This window comes from Schistocerca cancellata, chromosome 9 (genome assembly GCF_023864275.1).
Source record: "Schistocerca cancellata isolate TAMUIC-IGC-003103 chromosome 9, iqSchCanc2.1, whole genome shotgun sequence".
In the NCBI taxonomy this organism is placed as follows: domain Eukaryota; kingdom Metazoa; phylum Arthropoda; class Insecta; order Orthoptera; family Acrididae; genus Schistocerca; species Schistocerca cancellata.
The window spans coordinates 362546742-362563184 of NC_064634.1; the positions used below are offsets into that span (position 1 = coordinate 362546742).

The 16443-nt window shown below is 47.4% G+C and overlaps 1 protein-coding gene and 1 non-coding gene across 2 annotated transcripts in view; one reads left to right on the plus strand and one right to left on the minus strand.

Moving 5' to 3' along the window:
* Positions 1 to 16443, minus strand: part of LOC126100342 (mucin-19-like) — a 445217-nt gene that overhangs the window by 273457 nt on the left and 155317 nt on the right. The gene's annotated exons all lie outside the window — the stretch shown is intronic.
* On the plus strand, positions 4152 to 4226 carry Trnat-ugu (transfer RNA threonine (anticodon UGU)). Its single transcript has one exon. It is a non-coding gene; the product is annotated as a tRNA-Thr (tRNA).

Genomic DNA, 16443 nt, shown 5'->3' on the forward strand with positions numbered 1-16443 from the left:
GATCGAAATTGATCATCTCTAATAGATCGAATCTTTGCGATTCAAGAAAAAGGTAATTCAAATTTCTGTAGTTGCAGACGGCACTAACACTCGCGATGGATACGATTGTAGCGCAAATGTGATTGGTGTTGCGCTTGCTCTTATGACAAGAACAACATTTTTTGTCTAAGGCTCTTTCGTTATTGTATTTTTGAGTTATAAACGTACAAAATATATATATATATATATATGTGTGTGTGTGTGTGTGTGTGTGTGTGTGTGTGTGTGTGTGTGTGTGTATGTATACAGGGTGAGTCACCTAACGTTACCGCTGGATATATTTCGTAAACCACATCAAATACTGACGAATCGATTCCACAGACCGAACGTGAGGAGAGGGGCTAGTGTAACTGTTTAATACAAACCATACAAAAATGCACGGAAGTATGTTTTTTAACACAAACCTACGTTATTTTAAATGGAACCCCGTTAGTTTTGTTAGCACATCTGAACACATAAACAAATACGTAATCAGTGCCGTTTGTTGCATTGTAAAATGTTAATTACATCCAGAGATATTGTAACCTAAAGTTGACGCTTGATTACCACTCCTCCGCTGTTCGATCCTGTGTATCGGAGAGCACCGAATTACGTAGGGATCCAAAGGGAACGGTGATGGACCTTAGGTACAGAAGAGACTGGAACAGCACATTACGTCCACATGCTAACACCTTTTGATTGGTCTTTTTCCCTGACGCACATGTACATTACCATGAGGGGTGAGGTACACGTACACACGTGGTTTCCGTTTTAAATTATGGAGTGGAATAGAGTGTGTCCCGACATGTCAGGTCAATAGATGTTCAATGTGGTGGCCATAATTTGCTGCACACAATTGCAATCTCTGGCGTAATGAATGTCGTACACGCCGCAGTACATCTGGTGTAATGTCGCCACAGGCTGCCACAATACGTTGTTTCATATCCTCTGGGGTTGTAGGCACATCACGGTACACATTCTCCTTTAACGTACCCCACAGAAAGAAGTCTGGCCAATTTATGCGTCCTCTACGTCCTATGAAACGCCCGTCGAACATCCTGTCAAGGGTCAGCCTAGTGTTAATTGCGGTATGCGCAGATGCACCATCATGCTGATACCACATACGTCGACGCGTTTCCAGTGGGACATTTTCGAGCAACGTTGGCAGATCATTCTGTAGAAACGCGATGTATGTTGCTGTGCTCTCCGATACACACGATCGAACAGCGGAGGAGTGGTACTCAAGCGTCAACTTTAGGTTACAATATCTCCGGATGTAATTAACATTTTACAATGCAACAAACGGCACTGATTACGTATTTATTTATATGTTCAGATGTGCTAACAAAACTAACGGGGTTCCATTTAAAAAAACGTAGGTTTGTGTTATAAAACATACTTCCGTGCGTTTTTGTATGGTTTTATTAAACAATTACACTAGCCCCTCTCCCCACGTTCGGTCTGTGGAATCGGTTCGTCAGTATTTGATGTGGTTTACGAAATATATCCAGCGGTAACGTTAGGTAACTCACCCTGTATATACCGGAGTGTATTGGACATTACATCTACACAGTCTAGTCACATTAATAAGACCACTGCCCATGTTCGATGCCAACGTGCAACAACCACTCACAGACTACAGCACTACAAGTGGAGGCTGTGTAAAGCGAGTCTGGGGATGCCGAAAATCGTGCAGTCGTTGTCGTAGAGCTGAGACGAAGCGACTAATCTAACGTCCAAAAGGGATTGATCACTGGCTTTCAGATCAAGGCTGGGAGAATTTCTGGATCGGCTAAGTCTGTAAACTGTTAGCATGCCGCCGTCGTTGTAGTATGCCATCCATGGCAAAATGATGCTATCCAAAATGGGCGCTGAGGAAAATGTGGCGCACCACGGACAGGACATCTACATCTACGTGATTACTCTGCTATTCGCAATAAACTGCCTGGCAGAGGGTTCAATGAACCACCTTCAAGCTATCCCTCTACCGTTCCACTCTCGAACGGCACGCGGGAAAAACGAGCACTTAAACTTTTCTGTGCGAGCCCTGATTTCTCTTATTTTATCGTCATGATCGTTTCTCCCTATGTAGGTGGGTGCCAACAGAATGTTTTCGCAATCGGAGGACAAAACTGGTGATTGAAATTTCATGAGAAGATACCGTCGCAACGAAAAACGCCTTTGTTTTTTTTTTTTTTTTTAATGATTGCCACTCCAATTCTCATATCATGTCTGTGGCACTATCTCCCCTATTTCGCGATAATACAAAATGAGCCGCCCTTCTTTGTACTTTTTCGATGTCATCCGTCAGCCCCACCGGATCCCACACCGCACAGCAATACTCCAGAATAGGGCGGACAAGCATGGTGTAAGCATTCTCTTTAGTAGACTTGTTGCACCTTCTAAGTGTTCTGCTAGTGAATCGCAGTGTGATAATTCCAATTTAGATTATTTGTAATTGTAATCCCTAAGTATTTAGCTGAATTTACAGCCTTCAGATTTGTGTGACTTACCGCGTAATCGAAATTTAACTGATTTCTTTTAGTACTCGGGTGAATTAACTTAACACTTTTCTTTATTCAGGGCCAATTGCCATTCTTCGCACCATACAGATATCTTATCTAAAGCATTTTTCAAGTCGTTTTGATCATGTCATGACTTTACAAGACGGTAACTGACAGCATCATTTGCGAACAATCTAGGACGGCTACTCAGATTGTCTCCTATGTCGTTAATATAGATCAGGAACAATTGAGGGCCTATAACACTTCCTTGGGGAACGCCGGATATTATTTCTGTTTTACTCGATGACTTCCCGTCTATTACTACGAACTGTGACCTTTCTGACAGTAAATCACGAATCCAGTCGCAGAGCTGAGGCGATACTCCGTAGGCACGCAGTTTGGTTAAAAGACGCTTGTGACGAACGGTGTCGAAAGCCTTCTGGAAATCTAAGAAAGAACGGAATCAATTTGACATCCCCTGTCTATCGTACTTATTACGTCATGAGTATAAAGAGCTAGTTGTGTTTCAAAAGTACGATATTTTCTGAAACCGTGCTATGTGCCAATAAATCGTTTTCTTCGAGGTACTTCATAATGTTCGAATACAGCATATGTTCCAAAACCCTACTGCAAATCGACGTTAGTGACCTGGGCCTGTAATTCAGCGGATTACTCATACTTCCCTTTTTGGGTACTTGTGTGACTGGAGCAATTTTCCAGTCCGTAGATAACAGGAATGAACAACGGCTGCGGAGATGTGTGCAGGGTAACAGCGTGCAATTTCTGAGCAACTGAGGGCCCATATGAACCAAAGGACTACCAACAGTGTCTCCGAAACGACAGTTCTTCGAATGTTGTTGCGTATGGACCTCTGCGGTAGGTGGCTGGTTCATGCACCCATGCTGTGTGTTGTTCATCCGCGACGAGTGCCGGAATTTGCAACCCAATACCACGAGTGCCGACAGGTGTCCTTTCCAGATGAAACACGTTACATACTCCGTCAAAGAGATGGCCATTGGCGTGTACGGCGTGAAACGACTGAAAGTATGGTCCAGATCGGAGGAGTAGGCGCTGTGGTGTGGGGAATGTTTTTGTGGTACCTTCTGGATCACCAGGTCATTCAGGAAGGCACAATGGACCAGCACAAGTATGCATCTACCCTTGGAGACCGTGTCCATCCCTACAAGCAGTTTGTCATCGGCACGTTGGTATCTACCACCAGGACAATGCAAAGTGTCTCACAGCTGGCAGTCCGTGCGTGGTTCGAAGAGCACCAAAGTGTATTTACCGTACTTCCCTGGCCGCCAAGCTCTCAGAATTTAAACCCAATTGAGAATATATATGACGATAGTATCTGTTCCCGAAAGAACAGTTACCGTGGATGACCATGCAGCAGCACGTCATATATAGTTAAAATATGGCTTCCCGGCCATTGACCTTCTTGTGCGAACGCACACGGTATGCCCGAACTCGTACGGGACTTGGTAGATTAATCTGCCACGAGTAATGAGTATGATGGGTAAACATCTATTAGGCGCACTACGAATGTAGTGGTGTGGACATGTTGGAAAAGTGGATCTCACGGGGAGCGTGCAAGGGATAAGTCCCTGCAGACGCACTATCCTCTGTGCCCGCGGTGGCTCAGATGGATAGAGCGTCTGCCATGTAAGCAGGAGATCCCGGGTTCGAGTCCCGGTCGGGGCACACATTTTCAACATGTCCCCAATGAAGTACATCAACGCCTGTTTGCAGCTAGGGTGTCCATTTAATTATCATCCCAATCGAGAATCTGTGGGACAACCTCGATTGGGCTGTTCGCGCCACGGCAGTGGAGTCGACTCGGCTCCACATCCCTGTCAGTACCTTTCAGGACCTCACTGACTTGCTGCACGTCTCGCAGCTGTCCCCTCTGCAAAAGGTGGTTATTCAGTCTTTTGACGGGTGCTTACATTAATAGACTGAACAGTGTAGCAAGCTGTCTGTTTATAGAATGCAAATAGAGTAGCAAGTAACACGTAAAATAACAAGCATATACGGAACTACTTGCTTATCTGGCCATACGGACAGCAATGTGCTGTGTTTTGTTTCTCCCAAGTGGAACAGTGATACTTATTACCGACTTAGGGAAGAAGGAAAGGAGACCATTGAGTACAAGGTTTCAGGATCGGCATCAAACGAAATTTTTGACTGGTAGGGAGGGCGCAGGAAGTTATCCTTGCTGTAGAGTCACTGTCAAATGTAGAACTACTCCAGGGAAGTGTGTTGAGACCATTGCTATTCATATTGCATATTAATGACGTTACGGACAATAGAAATCTCAGACATTTTGCAGCTGATGCAGTTATATATAACGAAGTACTGTGAAAGAAGCTCCAGAACCATTCAGTCAGATCTTGACAATAATTCGGAGTGGTGCCAAGACTGCAACTAGCTTTAAATGCTCAGAAATGTAGATTTGTGCACTTCACAACACGAAAAAACGTAGTATCCTCTGACTACAATATCTGTTGAGTCACTGTTGGAATCGGCCAACTCATACAAATGTGTGTGTAACAGTCTATAAGGATATGAAATGGAGTGATCACATAAGCTCAGTCGTGAGTAAAACAGTGATAGACTTCAGTTGATTTTGCATGTTAATGTTTAAGGGGTGGCCGGATGCCCTTCCTGCCACTACCCCCTACCCCCCGTGAAAGAATTACTGTACCCCAAATGTATGCGTCGAGAGTAATCCATGGAATAGTGCGAATGTGTTCAAATGTCTGCGAGCCGTGTAACTGAGGCGGAACATGGGGACTGGCCCAGTATTCACCTAGCGGGATGAGGAAAACCGCCTAAAAACCACATCCAGGATGGCCGGCACATCGGTCCTCGTCGTTCATCCGCCGGGCGGATTCGATGGGGCTGGAGCGCCTACCCGAGTCCAGGAAGCAGCGCGTTAGCGCTCTCTGCTACCCTGGCGGCTAATCAGTCTACAAAGGATATTGCTTACAAATCACTCGTGAGGCCGGTTTTAGAATATTGCTCAAGGGTGTGGGACCCGTACGAAATAGGACTAACAGTATATATACAACTATACAGAACCGTGGGAGAGTGGCACAGGTGCATTAAAACTCTTCAAGATAGATGTTTACTATCCAGAGAAAGCCTACAAACAAAATTTCAGGAACGGGTTTTAAATTATCACTCTCGGAGTATACATCTCCCTAAGTATCACTCATATACGGATCGTGAAGACAATATCAGATTAACACAGCAAGTAGAGAGAGATTTAAACAATTATTCTTCCCGCCCTCCACATGTGAATTGGACGGGAAGGAACACTAGTAACTGGTGTCCTCCGCTATGCACTTCGCATTCATTTGCAGAGTATAGAAGTAGATGTAGATTCTCATCTTCTGAAAAAGAATACAAAACTATAACGAACATTGGAATCTTACCAATACTGCACCAAAACGTACTCTGATTTTCTTAAATATGTCTTCACTTTCTCGGGTTGAATACCAGTAACATGTAAGAGGTTTACGTCTAATACGTCATGTCATCGCTAAAACATAACAATTAGCTACGGAGAAGCAGAACAGAAAGAGAACATAATGACTATACCATAAAAAGCACCGAGTTTCTGCTCCACAACTTGTGTCACTCCTAATAAGGCTTTTAATAAGACACCTCTCACTGCGAATGGCTTTAGTTCTCAGTAGAGATTTCTTGTTGTGAGCATCTTCCCCCTTCCTATGCTATTCTGAAATAGAATGAGATTTTCACTCTGCAGCGGAGTGTGCGCTGATATGAAACTTCCTGGCAGATTAAAACTGTGTGCCCGACCGAGACTCGAACTCGGGACCTTTGCCTTTCGCGGGCAAGTGCTCTACCATCTGAGCTACCGAAGCACGACTCACGCCCGGTCTCACAGCTTTACTTCTGCCAGTATCTCGTCTCCTACCTTCCAAACTTTACAGAAGTTCTCCTGCGAACCTTGCAGAACTAGCACTCCTGAAAGAAAGGATATTGCGGAGACATGGCTTAGCCACAGCCTGGGGGATGTTTCCAGAATGAGATTTTCACTCTGCAGCGGAGTGTGCGCTGATATGAAACTTGCCCGCGAAAGGCAAAGGTCCCGAGTTCGAGTCTCGGTCGGGCACACAGTTTTAATCTGCCAGGAAGTTTTTTATTCTGAAATAGTTTACGGCAAACAGGTAGAAAGACTCAGTCGCATAAGATGTAAACCCCCTTTTCATCTTGGGAGAGGTTCGAGATGTCTAAACGACGTTCACGGCAAATGATAGTACGATGTTTCTCGGCGGAAAGGGCGCTTCTTTATAAAGGTGGTCGGGTGATTTTTTTCTGTTTCAGCAGTGTCAAAAATGCAGCCGAAAGCTGCGGCACAGGTTTAAACAGAAAATACACGACCAGATTGAAATTGCTTGCAGAAATAATTTTCTTAGACACGACGACGTGCACATATTTGACGCAATTTTCCCACGTCCCTTCCGATACGCTGAAAGTTAGCATCCAGTTTCTCTTCTAGCCCTGCACAGGTCGCGCCGTTGTATTGTCTACAACGCCTGACTTACTTTAGCTGTCCATCGTTTCCGGTCACTTTTTCGGATTATTGGCGCCAGCTATTCGTCGCGACAACACTCTTGCCGCTTGCCCCGCCCCCGCTCCTTTTTGCGAGTAGATAAACGATTTAGACGTGCTTAGCTGTACCGAATGCGACGCGCGACTTTTTTTTTTTTTTTTTTTTTGTGGTTTTAGGGCGCACAACTTCAATGGTCATTAGCGCCCTGACTACTCTAAGAATGCACCGCGAGGCACAAGTTGACAACAACAACTAAAAGGGAAAACACGATAAAAGAGACTGACAGGCATAGGATTAAAAAACAACATCATCAAATGTCCTTAGCGAGGTTCGTCAAACTGATAAAACAAAGAACACGAGCAGCTGCTCGTGGGTCATCCGCTAAAATTGCATCGAAAGTATTAGGCAGTTTAAGATCGAGGCGCAGTTGGTTAAGATCTGGACAGGACATTAAAATGTGTCTAACCGTCAGCAAGTGCCCACATGGGCAGAACGGCGCAGGCGCAGCCGTCAGCAGATGGCGATGGCTGAACCGGCAGTGTCCAATTCGTAACCTTGCTAAAACTACCTCCTCCCGCCGAGAAGGGCGTGAGGGGGACGTCCAAGCCACGGGAAGAGGTTTTAAGGCCCGAAGCTTGTTGTCGGTAAGTGCAGCCCAATCGGCATGCCACAGCGACACAACGCGCCGACAAATGACCCTGCTAAAATCGGACGAAGGGACACAACAAGAAGCTGTCCGAGGCTGGAGGACCGCAGCCTTGGCCGCGGCATCTGCAGCTTCGTTCCCAGGGATACCGACATGGCCAGGAACCCACATAAAGCTAACCGGCGGACCGGCGTCCACCAGCCGCTGAAGAGAGCGTTGGATCCGGTGTACGAAAGGGTGAACCGGGTACGGATCACTGAGGCTCTGGATGGCGCTCAGAGAATCTGAGCAGATGACATAAGCAGAATTTCGGTGGCGGCAGATGTAAAGAACAGCCTGGTAGAGGGCAAAGAGCTCAGCTGTGAAGACCGAACAATGGTCATGGAGCCGGTATTTGAAACTTCGTGCCCTGACAATAAAGGAACACCCGACCCCGTCATTGGTCTTAGAGCCATCTGTATAAATGAAAGTCATGTTGATGAACTTCGAACGAAGTTCCAAAAAACGGGAGTGGTAGACCGAACCGGGGGTGACCTCTTTTGGGAGCGAGCTGAGGTCAAGGTGAACGCGGACCTGAGCCTGGAGTCAAGGTGGCGTGCGGCTCTCGCCCACTCGAAAGGTTGCAGGGAGTGAAAAATTAAGGTGTTGAAGGAGGCGACGAAAGCGAACTCCAGGGGGTAGCAGGGCAGAGACATACAACCCGTATTGAAGGTCAAGAGAGTCGTCAAAAAAGGAACGATAAGACGGATGGTCGGGCATTGACAGTAGCCGACAGGCATACCGACAAAGCAGTATATCGCGCCGGTAAGTGAGTGGCAATTCGCCAGCGTCAGCATGAAGACTCTCTACGGGACTGGTATAAAATGCTCCGATCGCAAGTCGTAAACCCCGATGTTGTATGGAGTTGAGGCGGCGTAAGATGGATGGCCGTGCAGAGGAGTATACGAAGCTCCCATAATCCAGCTTGGAGCGGACGATCGACCGATATAGACGAAGTAGGACGGTTCGATCCGCTCCCCACGACATACCACTGAGAACACGGAGGACATTTAAAGAACGGGTACAACGGGCGGCCAAATATGACACATGTGGAGACCAGCTAAGTTTCCTGTCAAAGGTAAGGCCTAAAAATTTGGTGGTCTCCACGATTGGGAGAGCAACGGGACCAAGTCGTAAGGACGGTGGGAGAAACTCTTTGTAGCGCCAGAGTTAATACAGACCGTCTTCTCGGCAGAAAAACGGAAGCCATTGGCGACACTCCAGGAGTAAAGACGGTCAAGAGAACGCTGAAGACAGCGCTCCAGGACACGTGTACGCTGCGCGCTGCAATAGATGGTAAAATCGTCCACAAAAAGGGAGCCTGATACATCAGCTGGGAGGCAATCCATTATTGGATTGATCGCGATGGCGAACAGAGCGACGCTCAAAACTGAGCCCTGTGGCACCCCATTCTCCTGGCGAAAGGTGTCGGACAGGACAGAACCCACACGTACCCTGAACTGTCGATCCATTAAAAAGGAACGAATAAAAAGAGGGAGGCGACCGCGAAGGCCCCATGTATGCATGGTGCGGAGAATGCCCGCCCTCCAACAGGTGTCGTAAGCCTTCTCCAAATCAAAGAACACAGCCGCGGTCGGGCGCTTCCGCAAGAAGTTATTCATAATGAAGGTCGACAAGGTAACCAGATGGTCAACAGCAGAGCGGCGCCTACGAAATCCACATTGGACATTGGTAAGTAGGCTTCGAGACTCGAGCAGCCAAACCAATCGAGTGTTAACCATTCGCTCCATCACTTTACAGACACAGCTGGTAAGTGAGATAGGTCGATAACTGGAAGGCAAGTGCTTGTCCTTCCCCGGCTTAGGAATCGGGACAACAATAGACTCGCGCCAGCATGCGGGAACATGTCCCTCAATCCAGATGCGATTGTATGTATGAAGAAGAAAACCTTTACCCGCAGGAGAAAGGTTCTTCAGCATCTGAATATGAATAGAATCAGGCCCTGGAGCGGAGGACCGTGATCGGCCTTCGAGGAGCAAAAGTCATGTGGCCTAGCCTCCTCTGCCTGTTTGCGGGGGAGGAAGGCAGGGTGGTAATGAGCGGAGCTCGAAACCTCGGCGAAAAAGCGGCCGAAGGCATTGGAGACAGCCTCAGGGGCCACAAGGACTTCATTCGCGACCTTCAAGCCAGAAACTGGGGAGTGGACCTTAGTGCCAGATAGCCGGCGCAGGCTACCCCAGACAACAGAAGAAGGAGTAAAACTGTTGAAGGTGCTTGTGAAAGCAGCCCAGCTGGCTTTCTTGCTTTCTTTAATAATACGACGACACTGAGCACGTAAACGTTTATAATTAATACAATTCGCCACTGTAGGGTGGCGTTTAAAGGTGCGTAAAGCACGTCGACGAGCACGTAAAGCGTCTCTACATGCTGCGGTCCACCAGGGGACCGGTACGCGACGTGGAGAAGAAGTAGGGTGAGGGATGGAATATTCAGCAGCAGCGAGAATGACTTCCGTGAGGTGTGCGACCTGACGATCGCAGCTTGTGAAGGTTTGATCCTGAAAGGTCGCCCTGGAAGAAAAGAGCCCCCAGTCTGCCTTGGAGATGGTCCAACTAGAGGAGCACGGAGAGGGAGTATGCTGCAGGAGATGGATAACACACGGGAAGTGGTCGCTCGAATATGTATCAGCAAGTGCATACCACTCAAACCGGCGTGCAAGTTGTGGAGTACATATGGAGAGGTCTAAATGGGAATAGGTATGAGATGTGTCCGAAAGAAAAGTAGGGGCGCCAGTATTGAGGCAGACAAGATTGAGCTGGTTGAAAAGGTCTGCGAACAAGGAGCCCCTCGGGCAGGAGGCTGGAGAACCCCAAAGGGGATGGTGGGCATTGAAGTCTCCAGTTAACAAAAACGGTGCAGGTAGCTGAGCAATAAGTTGCATCATGTCTGCCCTGGTAACGGCAGAGGACGATGGAGTGTAAACGGTACAAAAGGAAAACGTAAAAGTGGGGAGAGTAATGCGGATGGCAACTGCCTGCAGGCCGGTGTGCAACGTGATGGGATCGTAGTAAATATCATCCCGGACCAGCAACATAACCCCTCCATGAGCTGGGATACCTACCACAGGGGGTAGGTCAAAACGCACAGAGGTGTAGTGTGCCAAGGCAATGTGATCGCATGGGCGTAGCTTCGTTTCCTGGAGGGCTACGACGAGCGGACGATGCAAGCGGAGCAGCAACTTCAAGTCCTCTCGGTTGGAGCGAATGCTGCGAATATTCCAGTGAATAAGTGCCATCGTAAGAAAAGGAAGAGGAGAGAAGGGGTCACCTCGAAGGCCGCTTAGGGCCTGGCTTCGAGCGAGCACTGCCGCCGCTATCAGTAGGCGGACAGTCATCGTCCATGGGGTCTATAGGGTCATCGGCCATCTCGGGAGGATGGCCGGGAGGGGGAGCTTCCTCCGCCGGTGAACGGCCAGATATACGGCTACCGGCGGTGCGGCCAGGCGAAACGGATGACGGCCTGGGGCGGCAACCGCTGGGTGGCGCAGGAGAAGAAATGCGCCGTGGCGGAGAAGGAGAACTGTGCTTCCTATGCGCCTTTTTGGAAGGACGTTTGGTGGAAGTACCGGTCGAAGGCTGGGAGGTCGAGGGACGGAGGAAGTCTGCACGGGATGGTTCCTTCTTGAAGGACCGTGCATCTGACTTCGGGGTCTTCGACTTAGCAGAAGCTGAGGAAGTGGCTGGTGTCTGTGGTGTGATGGGAGGAAGAGGAGACGTCGACCGCGCGATCTTAGCACTGGTCGAACGGACGACCGTGGTGCTGAAGGTCAGATCGCATGTCTGGGTTGCTACCTCCCGGGTAGTCCGAGGAGAGGCGAGGACAGTACTATATTTCCCCGCTGAGAGCAGCGTGGGCTTCCTACTAGCCAATAGCTTGCGAGCAGCCGAGGTGGACACTTTCTCTTTGACCCGAATTTCTTGTATGCAACGTTCGTCCTTATAGACAGGACAGTCGCGGGAGGATGCGGCATGGTCACCCTGACAGTTCACACAATGAGGAGACGGAGGTGGACAGTCACCCTCATGGGCATCCCTGCCACAAGTGACACATTTAGTCGCATTGGAACAAGACTGTCGAGTGTGATTGAAACGCTGACACTGGTAGCAGCGCGTAGGTGTCGGGACATAGGGGCGAACAGAAATAACCTCGTAGCCTGCCTTGATGCGCGATGGCAGCTTAACACTATCGAAGGTCAAGAAAAGTGTCCGGGTCGGTACAAGGTCGTTGTTGACCTTTTTCATGACCCGATGGACAGCCGTCACGCCCTGCTCAGCGAGGAAAGATTGAAGCTCCTCGTCAGTCAATCCGTCGAGGGAGCTAGTATAGACTACACCACGAGACGAATTCAAAGTTCGGTGGGCCTCCACCCGGACAGGGAACGTGTACAGGAGGGTGGCCTGAAGCAGTTTTTGTGCCTGAAAGGCACTCTCAGTTTCTAGTAATAAGGTGCCGTTACGCAACCTGGTACAAGATTTGACAGATCCGGCTATGGCATCAACGCCCTTCTGAATAACAAAAGGGTTGACAGAGGAAAAATCCTTTCCGTCCTCAGTGCGAGAAACTACGAGGAACTGTGGTGCAGGCGGTAGTACTTTTGTCACTGTTGGCTGGTCACGTTTCCGTTTTTGGGTCGAAGTCGAGACAGATGGAGTAGAATCCATTGCGGAGGAATCCCCCATGATTGCCAGCGTCTCCGATGACGCGCTCCTTCCTTGTGGGGACCCTCTCAGAGGGCACTCCCGCCTTAGGTGAATGTTTACACCTCAGGTCACACCTCCCGAGAAACAGACGGAGGGACCAATCGGCATGGTCAGAAGGTATCAGCTCAGGCAATCACCCCTCCCCGGGCCTGGCCTTTACCAGGGGGTACGCGCGTGCCTTACATGTCTACCCAGGGCGGGGACTTACGCGTTACCCCGTCACCGGCTACGCGTGCGAACGCGTGGGTCGGCCTTCAGACACGCACAGGGAGGAAGGAAGAGGAGGAAAAAGAAGAGAGAGAGGGAGAAAGAGGACAGACTGTCTCAAACGCCAAGGCGGAGACCAGAGAAGGCAAGGAGAAGAAGGCAATGAGAAGGCAAGGAGAAGAAGGCAATGAGAAGGCAAGGAGAAAAAGGCAATGAGAAGGCAAGGAGAAAAAGGCAATGAGAAGGCAAGGAGAAAAAGGCAATGAGAAGGCAAGGGGAAAAAGGCAATGAGAAGGCAAGGAGAAGTCAAGGAAAGAGTAAGGAAGACAGTGAGGTGGAGAATAGCAAAGAAAGGAACCAACAAAAGGAAGGAAGAAACGAGAAGTGAAAAACCAAAAAGACCACGATTATAGGTCGTGGAACCGTCCGTCTCCGGACGCAGGCGCTAACTACCCCCGTGAGGGGGATGGACTCCTTTTAGTCGCCTCTTACGACAGGCAGGAATACCTCGGGCCTATTCTAATCCCCGGACCCGCAGGGGGGGACGCGCGACTTATGAAGGGTTAACTCGTAACTGAACCTGAATCTCTATCGTACAAAGTAGGACCAAGAGGTAATAGCTTTTTTTGTTAGTAGCCTCAGTTTGTTTTATTGCTGCATTTAACAACGGAGTCTGACATGAGAACATCCCAACAGTATATTCCGATCTCCTTGCATCTGCAGTCACGGATTCGTGACAACAAGCATTTAACGAAACGTCCCCGAATCCTTTATGAAGAACATTTGTCAGAAATTTGCCCTAAACGTTTTAACGCCAATATTAAAAAACGTTATTATCTCTGTTGATACAAAGTGTTCAAGGATATGGACCATATAACAAAATTATGTCCCCTCCGTAAGATAAAATCTGTAGAAAACTTTATATCGACATGCTGAACTGTTCAAGAAATGAAAAAGATGGTATGTCTTACGTCACCCATTAATAAAATCTAGTCAGACGTTCACTTTATGCTTCCCTAATGAATCGGTCTTCCACTCGTTCTAACTGTAAAGCAAAGAAAACTACCTGGTGCCGTAGGACTCCTTAAACTCTGAACAGCAAAGTTTTTGTCGCGGTTGCATATTAGCCAAACACTGTAACGAAACTCTCACACGACAGTGTTATCTTTCCGCGCGACGCAGAAAGAGCGGCCGGAGAGCACGTATGGTGTGCGTGTGCTTCATGGAACAGAGGGCCACTCGTTAGCCGAGGTTCCACTTTCGCGAGTTTCGCCTCAAACACGGCGTTTCCTTCATAAGACACGGCTCGGGTTTCACTTCTCCAGCAGTTTGCGTGGCCTCGGTGTGTGTGCCCTGCAATTTCACACACCTAGCTCAAAACCGAATGTAACAAGTAGGTTTCCATGTGAGGAATGACAAGGTTGTTGTGTGGAGAATGTTTGTTATCCGTGTTTCAGTAACATTTTGTTTCAGTCCAAGTAACTTTAACTATTCCTTAATATTTTACTGCGGTCTAGCTGTGCATTAACACGAACAATATAAGCGTCAAACAGTCTGCGCCTGAATACTTTGCGGCTAAGCTAATGGGTACAAAAATAATATATAAGAGTGTCTTGCACTGTACGGTTTTAATCTATGTTGTTGTTGATGTTGTTGTTACGATTAATTGTTTCCGACTGCTGATACCACGATGACCGATGGTTCCCCACATTGCGTTGGGCTTTATGTTGTTCTTCCAGAGACACTCTGGCGCTGCCTCTGATGTCATCTACGCACTTTGGTCTAGGTTTTCCTTTCTGCTTTCCACCTTCTGTTCTTCCGAGCATTGTTGCTTCATCTTTTGAGTTATCTCTCTGGTGACATGCTCAATCTGATAGGCCTTCATTTTCTCTATTCCAAGTTGCACTTTTAAATCGCATAAAATCCGTAAGTTCTTTCTTGAGACCCATAATTTAAGAAATAGACTTCAATGTCAGTGACTCACATCAACACAAAGATTCATCGTTCGGAGATTTATAAGTTTTTTTAGTGGAGAAAGTTTCCTTTCGTTCAATAACTTCCTTATTTCAGCTGCAGCTGTGCTAAAGCATACGCCGGGTCGCCAAAGGGCAGATACTTTGCTCACATACTGTTCTTGCTGCTTTTGCATATTATGTATGCTATGACTATGTGTTGATAGACCTCCCCAATGATATCTCCAACTATCACTAAATTAGTCTTCATTCGCATTATTAGAATTTTTTTGTTTCAAATTAATGTTAGATCAATCTTTTCATTTTCTTTCCGTATCTTTACGAATCTATTCTAAATATCGTCTTCATTGCCGAAGTGTCGCTAATTCCAGCTTCCTTAGCTGGTAGAACGACAGTTACCATTACGTATTCTCCATATTTAGCAGACAGGACAATAGATTAGTCATCTCCAGGCGACATTGCGCTAATAGCGTTTAATGTCGCTTCTAGCCTCGATAATGACATTATATCGATAAGGAAGAGAGTCCACAAGTTTTTTGGAGGTACGCCACATCACGCTGACGCCACGCGTTAATGATTAGATCCCGTAGAGCTACGAAAACTGCAGGATGTAGATTACTACGTTTCAAGTTCTGTTGCAGGTAGACCCAGACTTCTTACGGGATTAAGACCGTGTGATTTAGTGGACCATGGGAGGAGCGGATAGAGTTCAGGGCACTCTCTTGTCCTACGGGTGGAAAATTGCCCCTAAAGGCGGAAGAATCAGCAATGATCAACTACATGAGGATGCAGAAGGCAATGGAAACCACTGCATTAAAGACACGTAGGGTGTATCCACAGGACATGTGGCCTGTAATTGAAGAATTGTCATGATGATCTCTCCATTGGCAAAAGATTCCGGAATAGTCCCCCATTCGGATCTACGGGAGGGGACTGTCAAAGGGGAGGTTACCACGAGAAAAAGATTGAATAATCAACGAAAGGATAACGTGGAATGTCAGAAGCTTGAACGTGGTAGGGAAACTAGAAAATCTGAAAAGGGAAATGCAAAGGCTCAATCTAGATATAGTAGGGGTCAGTGAAGTGAAGTGGAAGGAAGACAAGGATTTCTGGTCAGATGAGTATCGGGTAATATCAACAGCAGCAGAAAATGGTATAACAGGTGTAGGATTCGTTATGAATAGGAAGGTAAGGCAGAGGGTGTGTTACTGTGAACAGTTCAGTGACCGGGTTATTCTAATCAGAATCGACAGCTGACAAACACCGACAACGATAGTTCAGGTATACATGCCGACGTCGCAAGCTGAAGATGAACAGATAGAGAAAGTGTATGAGGATATTGAAAGGGTAATGCAGTATGTAAAGGGGGACGAAAATCTAATAGTCATGGGCGACTGGAATGCAGTTGTAGGGGAAGGAGTAGAAGAAAAGGTTACAGGAGAATATGGGCTTGGGACAAGGAATGAAAGAGAAGAAAGACTAATTGAGTTCTGTAACAAATTTCAGCTAGTAATAGGGAATACCCTGTTCAAGAATCACAAGAGGAGGAGGTATACTTGGTAAAGGCCGGGAGATACGGGAAGATTTCAATTAGATTACATCATGGTCAGACAGAGATTCCGAAATCAGATACTGGATTGTAAGGCGTACCCAGGAGCAGATATAGACTCAGATCACAATATGGTAGTGATGAAGAGTAGGCTGAAGTTCAAGACATTAGCCAGGAAGAATCAAAACGCAAAGAAGTGGG